Genomic DNA, 13619 nt, shown 5'->3' on the forward strand with positions numbered 1-13619 from the left:
GTGTGTGTGTGTGTGTGTGTGTGTGTGTGTGTGTGTGTGTGTGTGTGATAGAGTCATCTGGGAGTCTGATGAAGTCTGTGGACTCCTTTTCGGAATCATGTTTTTAAATGTATAAAATACAATATACAGGACCACAAAGGAAATTAATTGTATTGAAATATAGTTTTCAAAACATTGTCACAGACCCCAGTTGAAGAAGCTGTGCCTGATTTAGAATGTTTACTGCGTAGCAGCTTTGACGTGACCTCTTGCAGATGCCAGTACAAATAGCCTTTTTTTCACATTCATCCTGCAGGCCATACACCTAAAAAGCCTAATTATTCCATTTTTGTTTCTGAAATTCAACTACCAAATGGATATTTATTTAAATAAAGTTAAATATTTCATGAAACAGGGTTGTAACCATCTTGAAAGAAAAAAATAGAAATGGAAATGAAGATGACATCTGTGGCAGAGGCAGGGATAGATTTAAAGTGTTAGGGTCATCCCTGACCCCACAGGCTCCCTTTCTGGAGAGTCCGGAAAGGACATATTTACACAAATCCTAACTGAAAAGTCAACTGCTACAGTTCACAAGATGAAATCCACAAAAATTCCATCCATTCTCTCTCTCTTCTTCTACCACATTTCTTTGAAAGGATAGAGTAGTCTTAGAAGAAAGAACTAGCTGTCTTGAGGACACCGAAGGCCTTACAATTTCCCCACCATCTTTAAACAGAACTGTGGCTCCTCCACAAAATAACTTAATTCCTCTTGAATACGGGATATTTGTCTAGATGTAGGACTAGTGTAAAGATCTTATTTCTGAACTGCTGGCCCTAATTTATGTTGAGAGGGGTCCCTGCCAATAACCATCCTAGAGCCTTCGTCCAAAGGGGTGGATCTTTGATGTGTCTCCCAGGTCTCTAGTTTTATTTCTTGGGGAAAGCTACTGAATCTTGGCTCATCTTTTAGATTTTGTTCTAACCTACTAAGTCCCACCAGAATGCATTTTTTTAAAATGTGGTTTATACAGAGAGTTACTTCTTTAAACTGTTGTTTGTTGGTTTTCTCGTTTGTTTTTTAACCTGTTAATGTGATGCTACCAAAGTCCCTGAAGGGATTGTTTCAACCTCAGGCTTTATATTCCACAGACTGACTTTTGGCACAAAATGAAAAGTATTTACTTAAACCAACTCAGATCCAAATACTGCAACAGATTGCCTAGTTAGATCTGTGGTGGCAAGAAGGAGAGGACACCAATAATTGGTTGGACTCTTTTTTGTGTGTGTATAGTTACAGTGGCTTTCAGGGAGTTAGTGCCATGGATTCTTGTTTCATTGGCTCATTGGCATCCTCTGTTATTACTCTGATCACCTCTCTCACCTTTGTAGATGTCCCCTCCAATGAAGCTGACCATACCCATTCATGCCTTTCCCATGTTGCTTGTCTCATTCGTGTCTTCCCACAAATCCTCCATAGGAATCCACCCAGTATTCCCAGGTTATTTCTCTACATTTGATGAAATTGTATGGAGATCAATGGAGTAGTAACCCCTTCTTAAATGACCAGTTCATTCTCTTCCCCCACCAACCCTCTGTAGTCCATTGCTTTTCTTTTGTTAATCACTTTGTTTGAGATTCAAGCCATATAATCACGTGAAATATAAGAAGAGGGGGATTAGAAAAATAAATTTACTAATGCTCAAAATAGCAATGATTTAAAAAATATCTGAAAATGCATTATATACATCCTAATTGGAAAAAAAAGTATTGATTATATATGCTAAAAGATAAATGGGATTCATTATAGTGCTTGATGACAAGGAAAACAATCTGAGCAAGATATTTCACTGAGTAAATTGTTCTCAGGGAAACATTTGGGAAAATTGCTAAGAGTATAAATGAACAATTCTTTGCCGCTAGGAAGGAAGTGCATTCTACTGATAATTTTGGAGTTGGTCTCTGAGCATCAGAGAAGATAACCATCCTCAGTATGCCAATGGACTCCTCGCCTGCATCTAGCAGAATAATGTTATTGGCGTTAGAGCAAGGATTGATCTGGAACTCTCTCCACTAACTTAGATCGTAGCCCATCTATAACTTAGAGTCTTAGACGTTTGCCTGAGGCCCAGAGAGGTTAAGTAACTGCCTGTAGTTGCTAAGAGTCAAAGGTGGGGTTGGAAACTAAGCTTTTCTCATGCCAACTCCAGCCACCATGCCAGGTTGCCTCTCTAATTATATTACTATTTGCACTAAGTTTTTAAAAAGCTCTCTAAATTAACCTAAAATGAAAGATACTTTATGTAACCTAGAACCCAGGCACATACCAGTTCTAAACAATAAAGATTTGGCCACTAACATATGGAGACAGAACAGAACAAGGGTGCCTGAGGTCAGGAGTACCACCTATTCAAGCTTACTCTTTTCTTCTGAAAACAACCTCCACAAATGAAAAACCCTGTGAGTGAGTGAGAAAAGGCTGTGAAATAGCAGAAAGTGGTCTCTCACCATATGTAGTGTTCTCAAATTGTAGGGAGTAACCTAATTATTAACATCACTGCTGGCTCCCATGATGGCCATAAATCATTTCTCATTGATATTATCACAGGAACAGCAAATGGTAATATCCCCTCATCTATTTTGTTTTTACTCTTTCTGTTAAAGACATAGCTAAACAACTGCGGAAACATATAGTTAATTTTAGCCATGTGTCTTTAGCTGTTTTTACCCTTAAAAAGGTGTATGGAAGCATAAAAGGAAAGACAGACTCAAATTTGCAAGGCAGTCATGAAAGTTGGGAAGACTCAATCATACATGGAGGGTTAACATTTGGCGAGATTTCAGATGAGGTGCAACACCTTGTGTTGTTTACAAAAGATGTAAATATAGGAGTGGGCCTGAAAACCTTTGGGCAAAGGGGTAGAACAATCAAATTCCATTCACCAGATGCTTCTGAAGTGTCTGTCATTTTTCAACAGCATTGTCAATTATGATGAAGTATTATCCTGCAATTCAGAACATATGCCAGCCAAGGCTGTTGGGTTATAGGCACCCCGGCATTCATCCTAAAGTAGGCTTCAACTGGCATCCTGGCCACTCTAGACTCAGGTTACTCTGAATCTGGAAGACACCCAGAAAGACAGATCAGGTGTGGAATTCCCATTTTCTAATGGAGAATGCCAATATGCATTATAAAGACACAGCATAGAGGCCACTGCTAGGCAGAGTCTTGGGACAGGACGTTGGAATTCTCCTGACACAACTAGTTGGCATGAATGTTCTTGATGATTGAACCAAGAAACATCCTGATCATTTTTTTTTAATTATGGCGGAATATTGTGGACCCAGAGACAATCAAGTAGCTTATTGGCTTTTATTCTCTCCCATTGCAATGCATAAGTGTCCTCGTGCACACACACACACACACGTATGGACACACACACACATGCACACATGTACACACACAGAGAAGATATTATACAATTCCTGGGGAAATAATCCTATTGATGGCTAAAATGTCAATGTAATCTCTAATTGTTAACCATTAGAAGTCTCCACACAGTCTCTTGGCCCCTTGGTCGCTGATGCCACCACAATGCTGATGAAAGGGCACCTCACCATCCACCGGACCCTGCAGTACCTGAGCCAGGGCGAAGTCGTGTTTAAGAGCTCGGTCAAGGTCATGACCGTGAATTACAACACCCATGGGGAGCTGAGCAAGGGAGCCAGTCAGGGAGCCCCTCAGATTCTGTACAAAAACCCCTGGGTGCAGATCATGATGTTCAAGAACAGGTGCCATCACCATTTCTGCAGTTTTATTTAGATTCCGGTGAACAGGTCCTGGTGGATGGGGACAAAGAGGTCATGCAGCATATCAAAAAGATCTTGGCGGGAAATGAGGAAGTCCTCAAGATAGAGGAGCTAGAGAGAAAGAAGCTTTCTCACCCAGCTAATTTTGGGCCCAAAAAGCAGGAATGTATCTGTTAAGTAGAAGGACAGGTGTCCTGCCCAGCTATGGTGCCTTTACGCAAAGAGATGACTGGCAAATACAAAGCTTCTCTGAAAGCCAGTGCTCAAGACTGAGGGCCCACAGTGGAGGCTGCTGATGCCTGGGACGTCCAAGCCTGGGCTGAATGCCAAAGGCCTTGGAGACCAAGTGATGGAGAGACAGGGGCTCACGTGGTCTCAGCAAGTGAGACGTCTCTCCAGAGCCCAGGAAAGCCCAAGCTACCTCATATTCAAAAGGCCCCATTTTAAAAGCTAGCACAAGGCTAAAGGAGCAAGAAGACGAAGCAAGGCTGGGAGATTTAAGTGAAAAGACTTAGTTTGCTAATAAAACACTTTATATTGACTCAAAAAAAATGTCTCCACAAAGAAAAAATTATTCTCTTACAACTGGGTTCGAGTGCGACCTCTTATATACACCAGCATGGTGACAGTGGGCAAATCATTTGAATACACACACACACATTTATATTTACGCATAGCTGAGAAGGTGCTGGCTCACATTGATAGAGAGCTGAGAGCTCTGTTCCAATGAAATCACACATTCAGGCCTTATTCCTCTCCCTATCGCTTAAAATTAAGGTTGACAATTAGTTTGGGCCACAAATACTTCAGTAACTCAACAGATGCGTGCCCTAAACGGTTGGGGTACTTTCTCCTCATCCAGTCTTTGTCCTTTGGGATTCTAAGCCCTGTCTTCCCCTAGCCCCTCTACAGATATTCCATCTAAAGACATGGAAGTCTTCTCAGTCTTTTTGCATTTTTAGGTTCTAGTGGACACTTGGATCGTCCATCTGTTACCTTCAGTTCTCACCATATCATAGGCCTACATTATTTTCTGATAACATATCCAACAATAGCTATTTTATCATATGTTGTTAATGTTTTAGTCAGTTTTCAGTCATCTCCTACTCTTTGTGATCCCATTTCAGGATTTGCTTGGCAAAGATACTGGAGCGGTTTGCCATTTCCTTCTCCAGCTCATTTTGCTGATGAGGAAACTGAGGCAAACAGGGTGAAGTGACCTGCCCATGGTTACAAGATAGTAAGTTTCTGAGACTGGATTTGAACTCAAGTCTTCCTCGCCTGCCCTATGGAGCCACCTAGCTGCCCTACATTTTAAAAATCATACATATATATATATATATATATATATATATATATATATATATATATAAAACATGCATGTGTAGGGATATAATATGCAAAATATATACATTTTATAATTGTCATTTTAGCCCATTTTTTGCAGCAACTTTGGTAGTTTCCATCCATAAATATTAACAAAATGATTTGTAAATATGGGCAAGGATAATGACAGTAAATATTATGGAGGAAAGATAATAAATTCATTATTAATGTAAACATGCAGAAATCACAGCTCTATTCTGGTCAAATGCTAATAAGGTCCATTCTACGAGAATTTTTCTATTTAATGACTTAAAAACAAATTCTAGCATAATGAAAAGGTAATGTGAATAAATATATTAATTATAATCTAATATGTAGTTTTAAAGCCCATTTTTAAAAGCACCCCTACTCGCTTATTAGCAAAGAAATATGATTTGCATAAAATACTTTCATAATCATAGCATTATATTCACCTTAAATACAGAACATCTGTAAGTGTTTTGCAAGGACAAAACTAAAATCACAGTTAACAGGCACATGACGTTTTTTCTTCTTAGAGTCAACTTTGCCACAGGTGACAATTATCCTCCTTCCCAAGTAACGTGTTTTCCATTTAGCTTTTGTGCTTCTGAAATCTAGGAGGATTTAACAAGTGCAATGAAGCTAATTCACAATTTCAGGTCATACATAGCATTTCAGTAACCACATTATTTCAGGATTCCAGAGCTTGTTTCTCTATTCATCAGTCAGCTACAAGAATTCAATTTAATTTAAGAAGGAAAGTAGTCTGTATTTTACAGTTTTTAATTAGGGATAAGGGAGAGGGAGTGTCTATACAGACCCCAAACATTTCAATGAAAAAAAAAGCCAAAAAAAAAACAACTCACTTACCCAAAGGTTTGGACAATATGATTGATTAAATATAACTTGCTTTTTTCTCTTGAATTTAATTCAATTCAGTGTCACCAGGACACTACCCCGGGCCATTTCTTCTCTTTCTTTGTGATCTCATCAAATCCCATGGTTTTCATTATCATCTCTATGGCAATAGCCCCCTCCTCTCTGTCCCGAGCTCCATTCCCACATCAATGGCCTAGTGGACATATGCACCTGGATTTCTACTACCCCGAGAAGCAATTTTAAAAGTTAGCATTGTAGTCAAGATTTAAGCCATATAATAAAAGGATAGACTATGAAATCCTCTTAATTATTCTCCCTTATTAAATAGAAAACACCAATGGCCACAAGGTTTCTGTAAGTAAGGGAAGCCCTCTGTAAGCCTTGAAGCCTTTTAGAGGTATTGATCATTTCCACCACTGTGGTTTGGACTGTGAACAGATAGCTTAGCTTTCTTTTGGGAAACCCATTTAATATCGAAAGATCAGTTATAGCGATTTAAAATGTCCAATCTCATCTAATCCAACTCTGCAAAGTGCAACCCTAGATCCTGGAGGACCAGAAGACAAAAGGAAAAGCATTATCTGCCCTCAGGGAACTTCTGTTCTATTGGATGTTATGATTCCCCATCCTAGTTCATTCTAATCACATGAAAACAAGAGCATTCCTTTTTTTATTCTTCCAAATTTCCCCTGGTTTCCTAGGGGATGGTATTCTTAAATTAGCAACAGATTATTTTTGAAAACAAAACACAAACTGCCTGGTGTCCCATCTAATGAGCTAATCGCTGTGATTATGGTAGGATTTCATATTTTGTAGAAGAAGCAACATGTGCACATTTGCTGCCATTAGCAGAATGACTTTTTAATGGATATTGCAATCGCTTGTATCAGATAATCAGACTGAGATTCAGTCGATCCTGCCAACTGCAGAATGAAGCAACATGCCTTACAGAAATGTTCACTCTGGTTCCCTAAAGAGAAGGGAAAGGAGGACACAGCTTCTCAAAGATGAAATATTTTTGTAATAAGTTATCTTTGGAATATAACCATGATGCACTTAACCCTTTCTTCTCCAAGTTCTTGAAAGACTTTCTACCTTTTGTTTTGCTTTTCTTTCTTGCAACCCTTGATTTTTTTTTAAGAAAATCAGAATCTTTACTTTTAAGAAAGAAGGAGCAGAAGAAGAATCCTAGTTATGCATGTGTCCATGTCTAAAGGTAAGGAGTTAGCTGTCCTGGTTTTGGTCAAGAATGTATGTAATTAATTCAGACTATTCACAGGCAATTGTGACCCAATAGATGGGACAGGAGAGAAAAGAAACCCTCTCGCTTAGAAGAAACATTCACTTGGGAAATGAGACATCCCATTCTGGCTCAGACATTGGCTTCAGAGGACATCAATTCATCACAGCCCCTTCACTTAAGTGGAGTGTCTTGTCAACATAAGGGCGAGTTTAGTTGAAGGGTTTGATGTTGAAGCCACTATGACATGCACAGGCTCTAATTTCTGTCTCATGTCATGGCATTATCATAGAGAATTAAGAGCATCATTTGTCTTGCTCTGAAAATTAATGTTCAAGTTGTAGGGGGATCTGATTCTCTCTGTTTTATAAAATTCTATAGAAATAAGATAATACTGATTTATCTGGTTCTCAAAGACCCTTAATACGCTTCTTGAGAGCAGAAACTAGACACTCTTTCCAATCAGGGCTTCAATTACAAAATGTAGTGCAAAGAGATCTATTTGTAATATTTATTCTGACAGTCAATTCTGTTGTATGTGGGTGACTGGTATATGTACTATGGCAGATGAGACATTCTTAGAGTAGCTTTCATTTTGCCTTTATAGTTTCCTCATGTTTTGCCTTCTCCCTCCATTTATAAAGATATATAGAGATAGATATGGACATATATTGATGTATGTGTATATATATATATATATATGTATATATATATATATATATATATATCTTGCCCATGAGCAGGAATTAGAAAGGAAAAGTTTGCCATTTTAAAAAAAATTATCATAATCTACTTCAGGCATTTAATTAATTTTTATTAATATCTTTCATCTAAGAACAAAAAAATGAATTATACCCCTTCCCCAACCCCTTTTGGGAGGCATCAAGTCAGCAGATCAGAATGGGGGATCAAGACAGCTTCCCATCATCTACCTACTTAATCAATTGTTCAAAAACAACCCAACATATCTACACTGCTCTGAAACAGCTACTTAAAAGGGGGGTAAATGTGGTCAGTCATCCAGACGTCAGCCACTGTGATGATAAAGATGTTTCCAAAGGTGCAGGATGTGTTTGTAATTTTGTCTGAAACATTAAGAATATGCACTAACATTCAAACATCCCATCCCCAAATGATTGGTGGCATAAATAAGAGACAGTATGATAGAAAGGATAGGTTGAAAGTTTATGGGATGAAGAGTCAGGAAACTTTAGTTCTAGTTCTGGTTCTATTCCATCACGAGTTAGATGTGTAACTTTGGGAGCAAGTCACTTTCACATCATGAGCCTCAATTTCTTCATCTCTAGAATCATAGGATTGGATCTGATTATCTCTGAGGTTCCTTCTAGCCCTAACAGTCCGTGTTTGTTTGTTTGTTTGTTTGTTTTGTGGAGAGGGGACGGGAATCACCATTGCTCTGAGTTATTTGTGCAATTGCTCTTTTCCATGGATTGTCATGATAAGTTTACAATTTATTATTGTAGGGCACAAACTATCCGTGCCTTCTCATTCTGAATGACCTCTATCCATATCCTCTCATAAATCCTCCACAGGGTTCAACCCAATGAACCGGCTACTATTTCTCTTGATATTGGGTGGATATTAATGGATGAATTGGCCATCCTTTGGTTTCCTCTCACTCTTGCCACGTGGGTTGCTTCCTCAACAATTTTCCTTTCCATTGCTATGTATGAATTAAAGACTGTGTTTTGGTTAATTAAAGACAGTGTTACACAGTGGTTAGAGAGCTGTCCTCAAAGTTATGAAGATCTGAAATCAAGTCCACTTCTCACACATTGATTGCATATCCCTGGGCAATCACTGAACCTCAGGGCTTTGGACAGCTTTCCAAGGCTGATAGGATGACCTACTTTGGTAGAAGGTGATGGCCTACTTTAGTAGAGGAAGATTCATCACTTGAGAGTTCCCTTTACCAATGAAATTATAGGCTAGTACCTAACCTTATTCAAAGGATAACTCTCTTAAGATAGTATTTGTTCTTAATTTGGTTATCAGCATCAAAAGGTACTTGAGATTTTGAAGTAAACAACATCAGCCCAAAAAAATATTAATTCAGAGCCATCTGTTTCTCTGTCTGCACATATATTTTCATTAGTGATCATGAACAGGCACTTTTGGTCCATTACTCCCCTGGAAAGATCTGTTAAAATAATAAATAATTCCAGTTCCATGTCAGTCTGAGATGAATGGATGATGGAAATAAAAAAATGATACAAGATGCTAATGTTGGCTCAGATCTTGCAATGAACACAAACATTTACATCACAACAGATTAGAAACTTGTGGTCAGGTAGGTCCTATCTATATCAACTCCATTTTGCTCTTCAAGCTAGTCATTGGTTTAAGATTTGGACTGCCTAAATAAGTATATTGAAAGACTAGAGTCCTTCTACAGTTGGCAGCTGGGTGGCACAGTGAATATAGTGCCGGGCCTAGAGTCAGGAAGACTAGTCTTCCTGAATTCAAATCTGACCCCAGACCATAGCTGTGTTACTCTGGGCAAGTCACTTAATCCTGTTTGCCTCAGTTTCCTAAAAGACTTGCTCCTTGGAAGGAAAGCTATGAGAAATCTGGGCAGCATCCTAAAAAGCAGAGATATCAACTTGCTGACAAAGGTCTGTATAGTGAAAGCTATTTTTTTTGTTTTTTTGATTTCTTTTTGTTTGTTTGATGTTTGTTTGTTTGTTTTTTATTGGTTTTTTTTTTTTCCAGTAGCAATGTATGTCTGTGACTAAAAGGAAGGCTGAGCACTGCAGAATCCCCATTGTGGCACTGGAGAAGACTTTTGAGAATCCCTTGGACAGCAAGGTGATCAAATTAGTTAATACTTAAAGAAATTAATTCAGACTATTCACAGGAAGGTCAAATACTGAAGCTGAAGCTTAAATACTTTGTACACATAAGTAGAAGATAGGATTCACTGGAAAAGTCTTGACGTTGGGAAAGATTGAAGGCAAAAGAAAGGAGGGAGGGGAATGGCAGAGGATGAGATGGATAGATAGATAATGTCATGGAAACAACAAACATGAACTTGGCCAGACGTTGGGAGATAGTGGAGGATAGAAGGGCCTGGTTTGGTATGGTCCATGGGCTCAGGAAGAGTCAGACACACCTGCATGATTGAACAAAAGTCCCTCTTGAACATGTTCTAACCCCCAGGCCTAAGCTAGAGTAGAGATCCTTGGAAACTGTGTTCTTATGTAAGGTTAATCACAAATAAATAGACACCTAGAATTGGAAGGGATCCAATTGTCGACTTAGTCCAAAGCTTTTTCTGAAAGCAGCAGGAATACCCAGCCTGTTGATTGTATTGGTTATTTTTCTCTCTAGTCTTTTCTCTCTAATTTCTTTTCTACTACCACCCCAGACTGGGGAGCAATGACAAGTGTTATTACTCCCAACGTCAAGGCTATCTCGGGGATTCTTGACTAGGAATCAAAGAGAGTCCCTGTGCTTTCCCATATCCCCAAAATAGCTGTATCCATTGTGACCACAGCAGCCCACCTTGACCAATTTCTTGGTGACACTGAACTTACTAGGCTGCCCCTCCTTCTGGTTGCTATCTGGTCTTAGACAAGATACTTGATTTGGCACAGAATGAAAAACATCCTCCAAGAATTGAAAAACAAAGAACCTGTTGGCCTTATTCATCAATTCAGTCTATTCCTCAATGGGCTACCATTTTGGGAAATGAAAATCCAATGTCTTAACACAGAGTATACCCCTGGAAATGAAGCTGAGTTTCAAATGATGTTTTCTCACTAGAAAAAAAATATCTTAGGTAAATCTGTTTTCTTGACTCCACAACATGGAAACAAAGTACATCTTAAAAAAAATCAAATTTGCTCATGTATTCTTAAGCCATGACTTTCACCTTAAAAGGGGTAGGGAAGAATGTGTAGTGGACCAGTGAGAATGGGGTTGTGATGGATTTCTACAACTCAATCTTCTTACTGTTAATTTTCTGGATAATGCCCAAATAATGGTACTTCTGACAATTTCAAGGATACTTACCCTTAATTATGAACTTTTGCTTTACTCAGAGTATGTCAGGCTTCATTATGTGTTTTCTTAGTAGCTCTTTGTCATAAAAATTAACAAAATAAAGCCATCTGAGCCATCTTGACAGGGAAAAAATGGAGTTTTATTTGGGTGGAAAAAAAGATTTTGAAATAAACAAGATGTTTTTGGAGACCTAATGAAATAGAAATGTCACATTAATTGTGACTCTTGTAACAAATTATTGAAATTAGTGGTAAACATGTGCACAACTGGTGAGCCTGATGTTCTAACTGGATTTCAATTTAGATTTTTGTAAGATTGCATCAGTGTTCATTTATAGTTGAAGTCTAGCGATTTGATGACTGTCCGAGCTCGACTATTTACCACCTGTATGATCTTGGGCAAATTAGCTAACCTACCCGGACCTCAGTTTGCTCATTTGTAAAGTGAGGAGGTTGAAATAGATGATCGCTATGGTTTCTGCCAGCTCCAGACGCACCATCCTATCGCCGAGCTGAACAGCATGTGAACACCGTTTCAAAACGTGCTCCATAATTTTCACAAATAACAGATTTTACCTATGCTATCCTTTAAAGATATTTATCTGAATCAGAGTAAATCCTCATGGCATCCAGAATGCTTAAAAGAAAAAGGAGGATTTCATGAATGCTTGTTAATGCCGGCACAATAATGCCCTGCCCAAATGAGTAAAAATAAATCCTCAAAGCTCAGAAGTTCTCCCTGGGAATAATGACGTCACAATCCTTTTCTGGCAGAATCCTATTTTTTCTCTTTCACCATGATCTCAACAGTCAGCTGAAATATTAACACATAATAATTTAGGAATTTAATGTTGGTGCCCCTACCCAACCTGGGGACCAATCAATAATGCTGGGGTGCTTTGGAGGTCTAAAAATCAGGCCCATTCAGTACTCTCCACTTATTTAAGTAACATAGGATCCAACTCATAGATTATAAATACAAATATATTCCTGTTGACTTTCCAAAGAAGCATGCATCATATCAAGGGTATATGTCTCACCCAAATATCAACCCTATGTCCATTTTAACAGATTATTTTTTTTTAGTTGGCCATGTTGAACTAATCAAATTCTAAACATCGAAAGACAGCCATAAGAAGCCCTCATCTATAAAATGGGTGGAAATGATGCTAATAGTCAAACTTTTTTACAGGACTCTTAGGAAAAGCTCAAGACAAAATATCATGTGTTCTTTAAGAATCTTAAAGCATTATATAATTGTCAGGTTTTTGTTATTTATAGTATCCCCTCTGGAAATACCGCCAAAGGAAGAAAAAGCCAAGCCAAAAAAGAGACTCACAATAGAAAATGGCACACAGGGTATGAAGCATCGGCTTCTTTCTTGACTAGGTCAGAATCTACAGAAAGTGCATTGTCCTTCCTGACTTCCCTTTGCATTTATTACAAGGCATTGGGACCATTCTATTTCACAATCTGAGTGGAATTCGTCTCCAGGAGCATGGCACTAACTTGGGAATTTTGCTTCTGAATATGAGAAGCTGCGATCAGAACATAAGTGAGTGTCCGTTTTCCATGCTGGCTTAAGTCTTCAGTGGGTGGCCAGCCCCAACATGGCTGCATTCACCTTCCCCCATTCCCCACACCTGACCTTTGCATAGAGCCAGGATGTTTGTTAATGATGGGCCAGAGCTGGCTGGACCACAAAATGAAACTACTCAATAGTGAAACCTCCACAGCATCGTCGGGCCCACTGCGAGGCTTGGTTGGCATCGCTCAGCATGGCCCTACCCTCATTGGGGCAATCATTTAGCAGAATTATAGCTTTTGAGGGCAAAGCTTTTTGCAGAGCCTTTTAAGGTCAAAATGCCATTTAGGCCCCAGCTGATGCAATTCATCAGGATAGAATAGAAAACCTTGCTGCCTGCTCTTAGCCCTTAAAGCAAACATTTGCATAACACTTCACTTAAAGTAAATCAAATTCATAGCAGAGAGAATTATTAGAGCCCTGTAGGGTGATTTCTTTATGAATAATAAAGGCTCTCGAGATTGATGGGCATAAGGGAGGGGTGGAATGTATCAAGTCTCAAATGTAGGGCTTTCACATAGGTTTCCTATTACTTTGGGAATAGAGTGAAACAACATTCGCTTTCAATCCAATTCAATCCAATGAGCATTTACTGGCCTCTTACTGTAAGTAAGGCAAGGTTCTGAGTGCTGAAGATACAAAAACAAAATAAAAAGAGAGATGGCCTGACAGTGGAAAGGAGCAGTGAAGTGGAAACCAGACGCTCACGGTCTACCACCTACATGACCTCAGGCAAGAAACCCAGCCTCTCT

The 13619-nt window shown here is 38.9% G+C and overlaps 1 pseudogene; it reads left to right on the plus strand.

Moving 5' to 3' along the window:
* Window positions 1-3576: 3576 nt before the first annotated feature.
* Window positions 3577-4064, plus strand: LOC114051625 (annotated as a pseudogene).
* The last annotated feature ends 9555 nt before the right edge of the window (window positions 4065-13619 follow it).

The sequence above is a fragment of the Vombatus ursinus genome, unplaced genomic scaffold, assembly GCF_900497805.2.
Source record: "Vombatus ursinus unplaced genomic scaffold, bare-nosed wombat genome assembly UNPS02014804.1, whole genome shotgun sequence".
NCBI lineage: Eukaryota > Metazoa > Chordata > Mammalia > Diprotodontia > Vombatidae > Vombatus > Vombatus ursinus.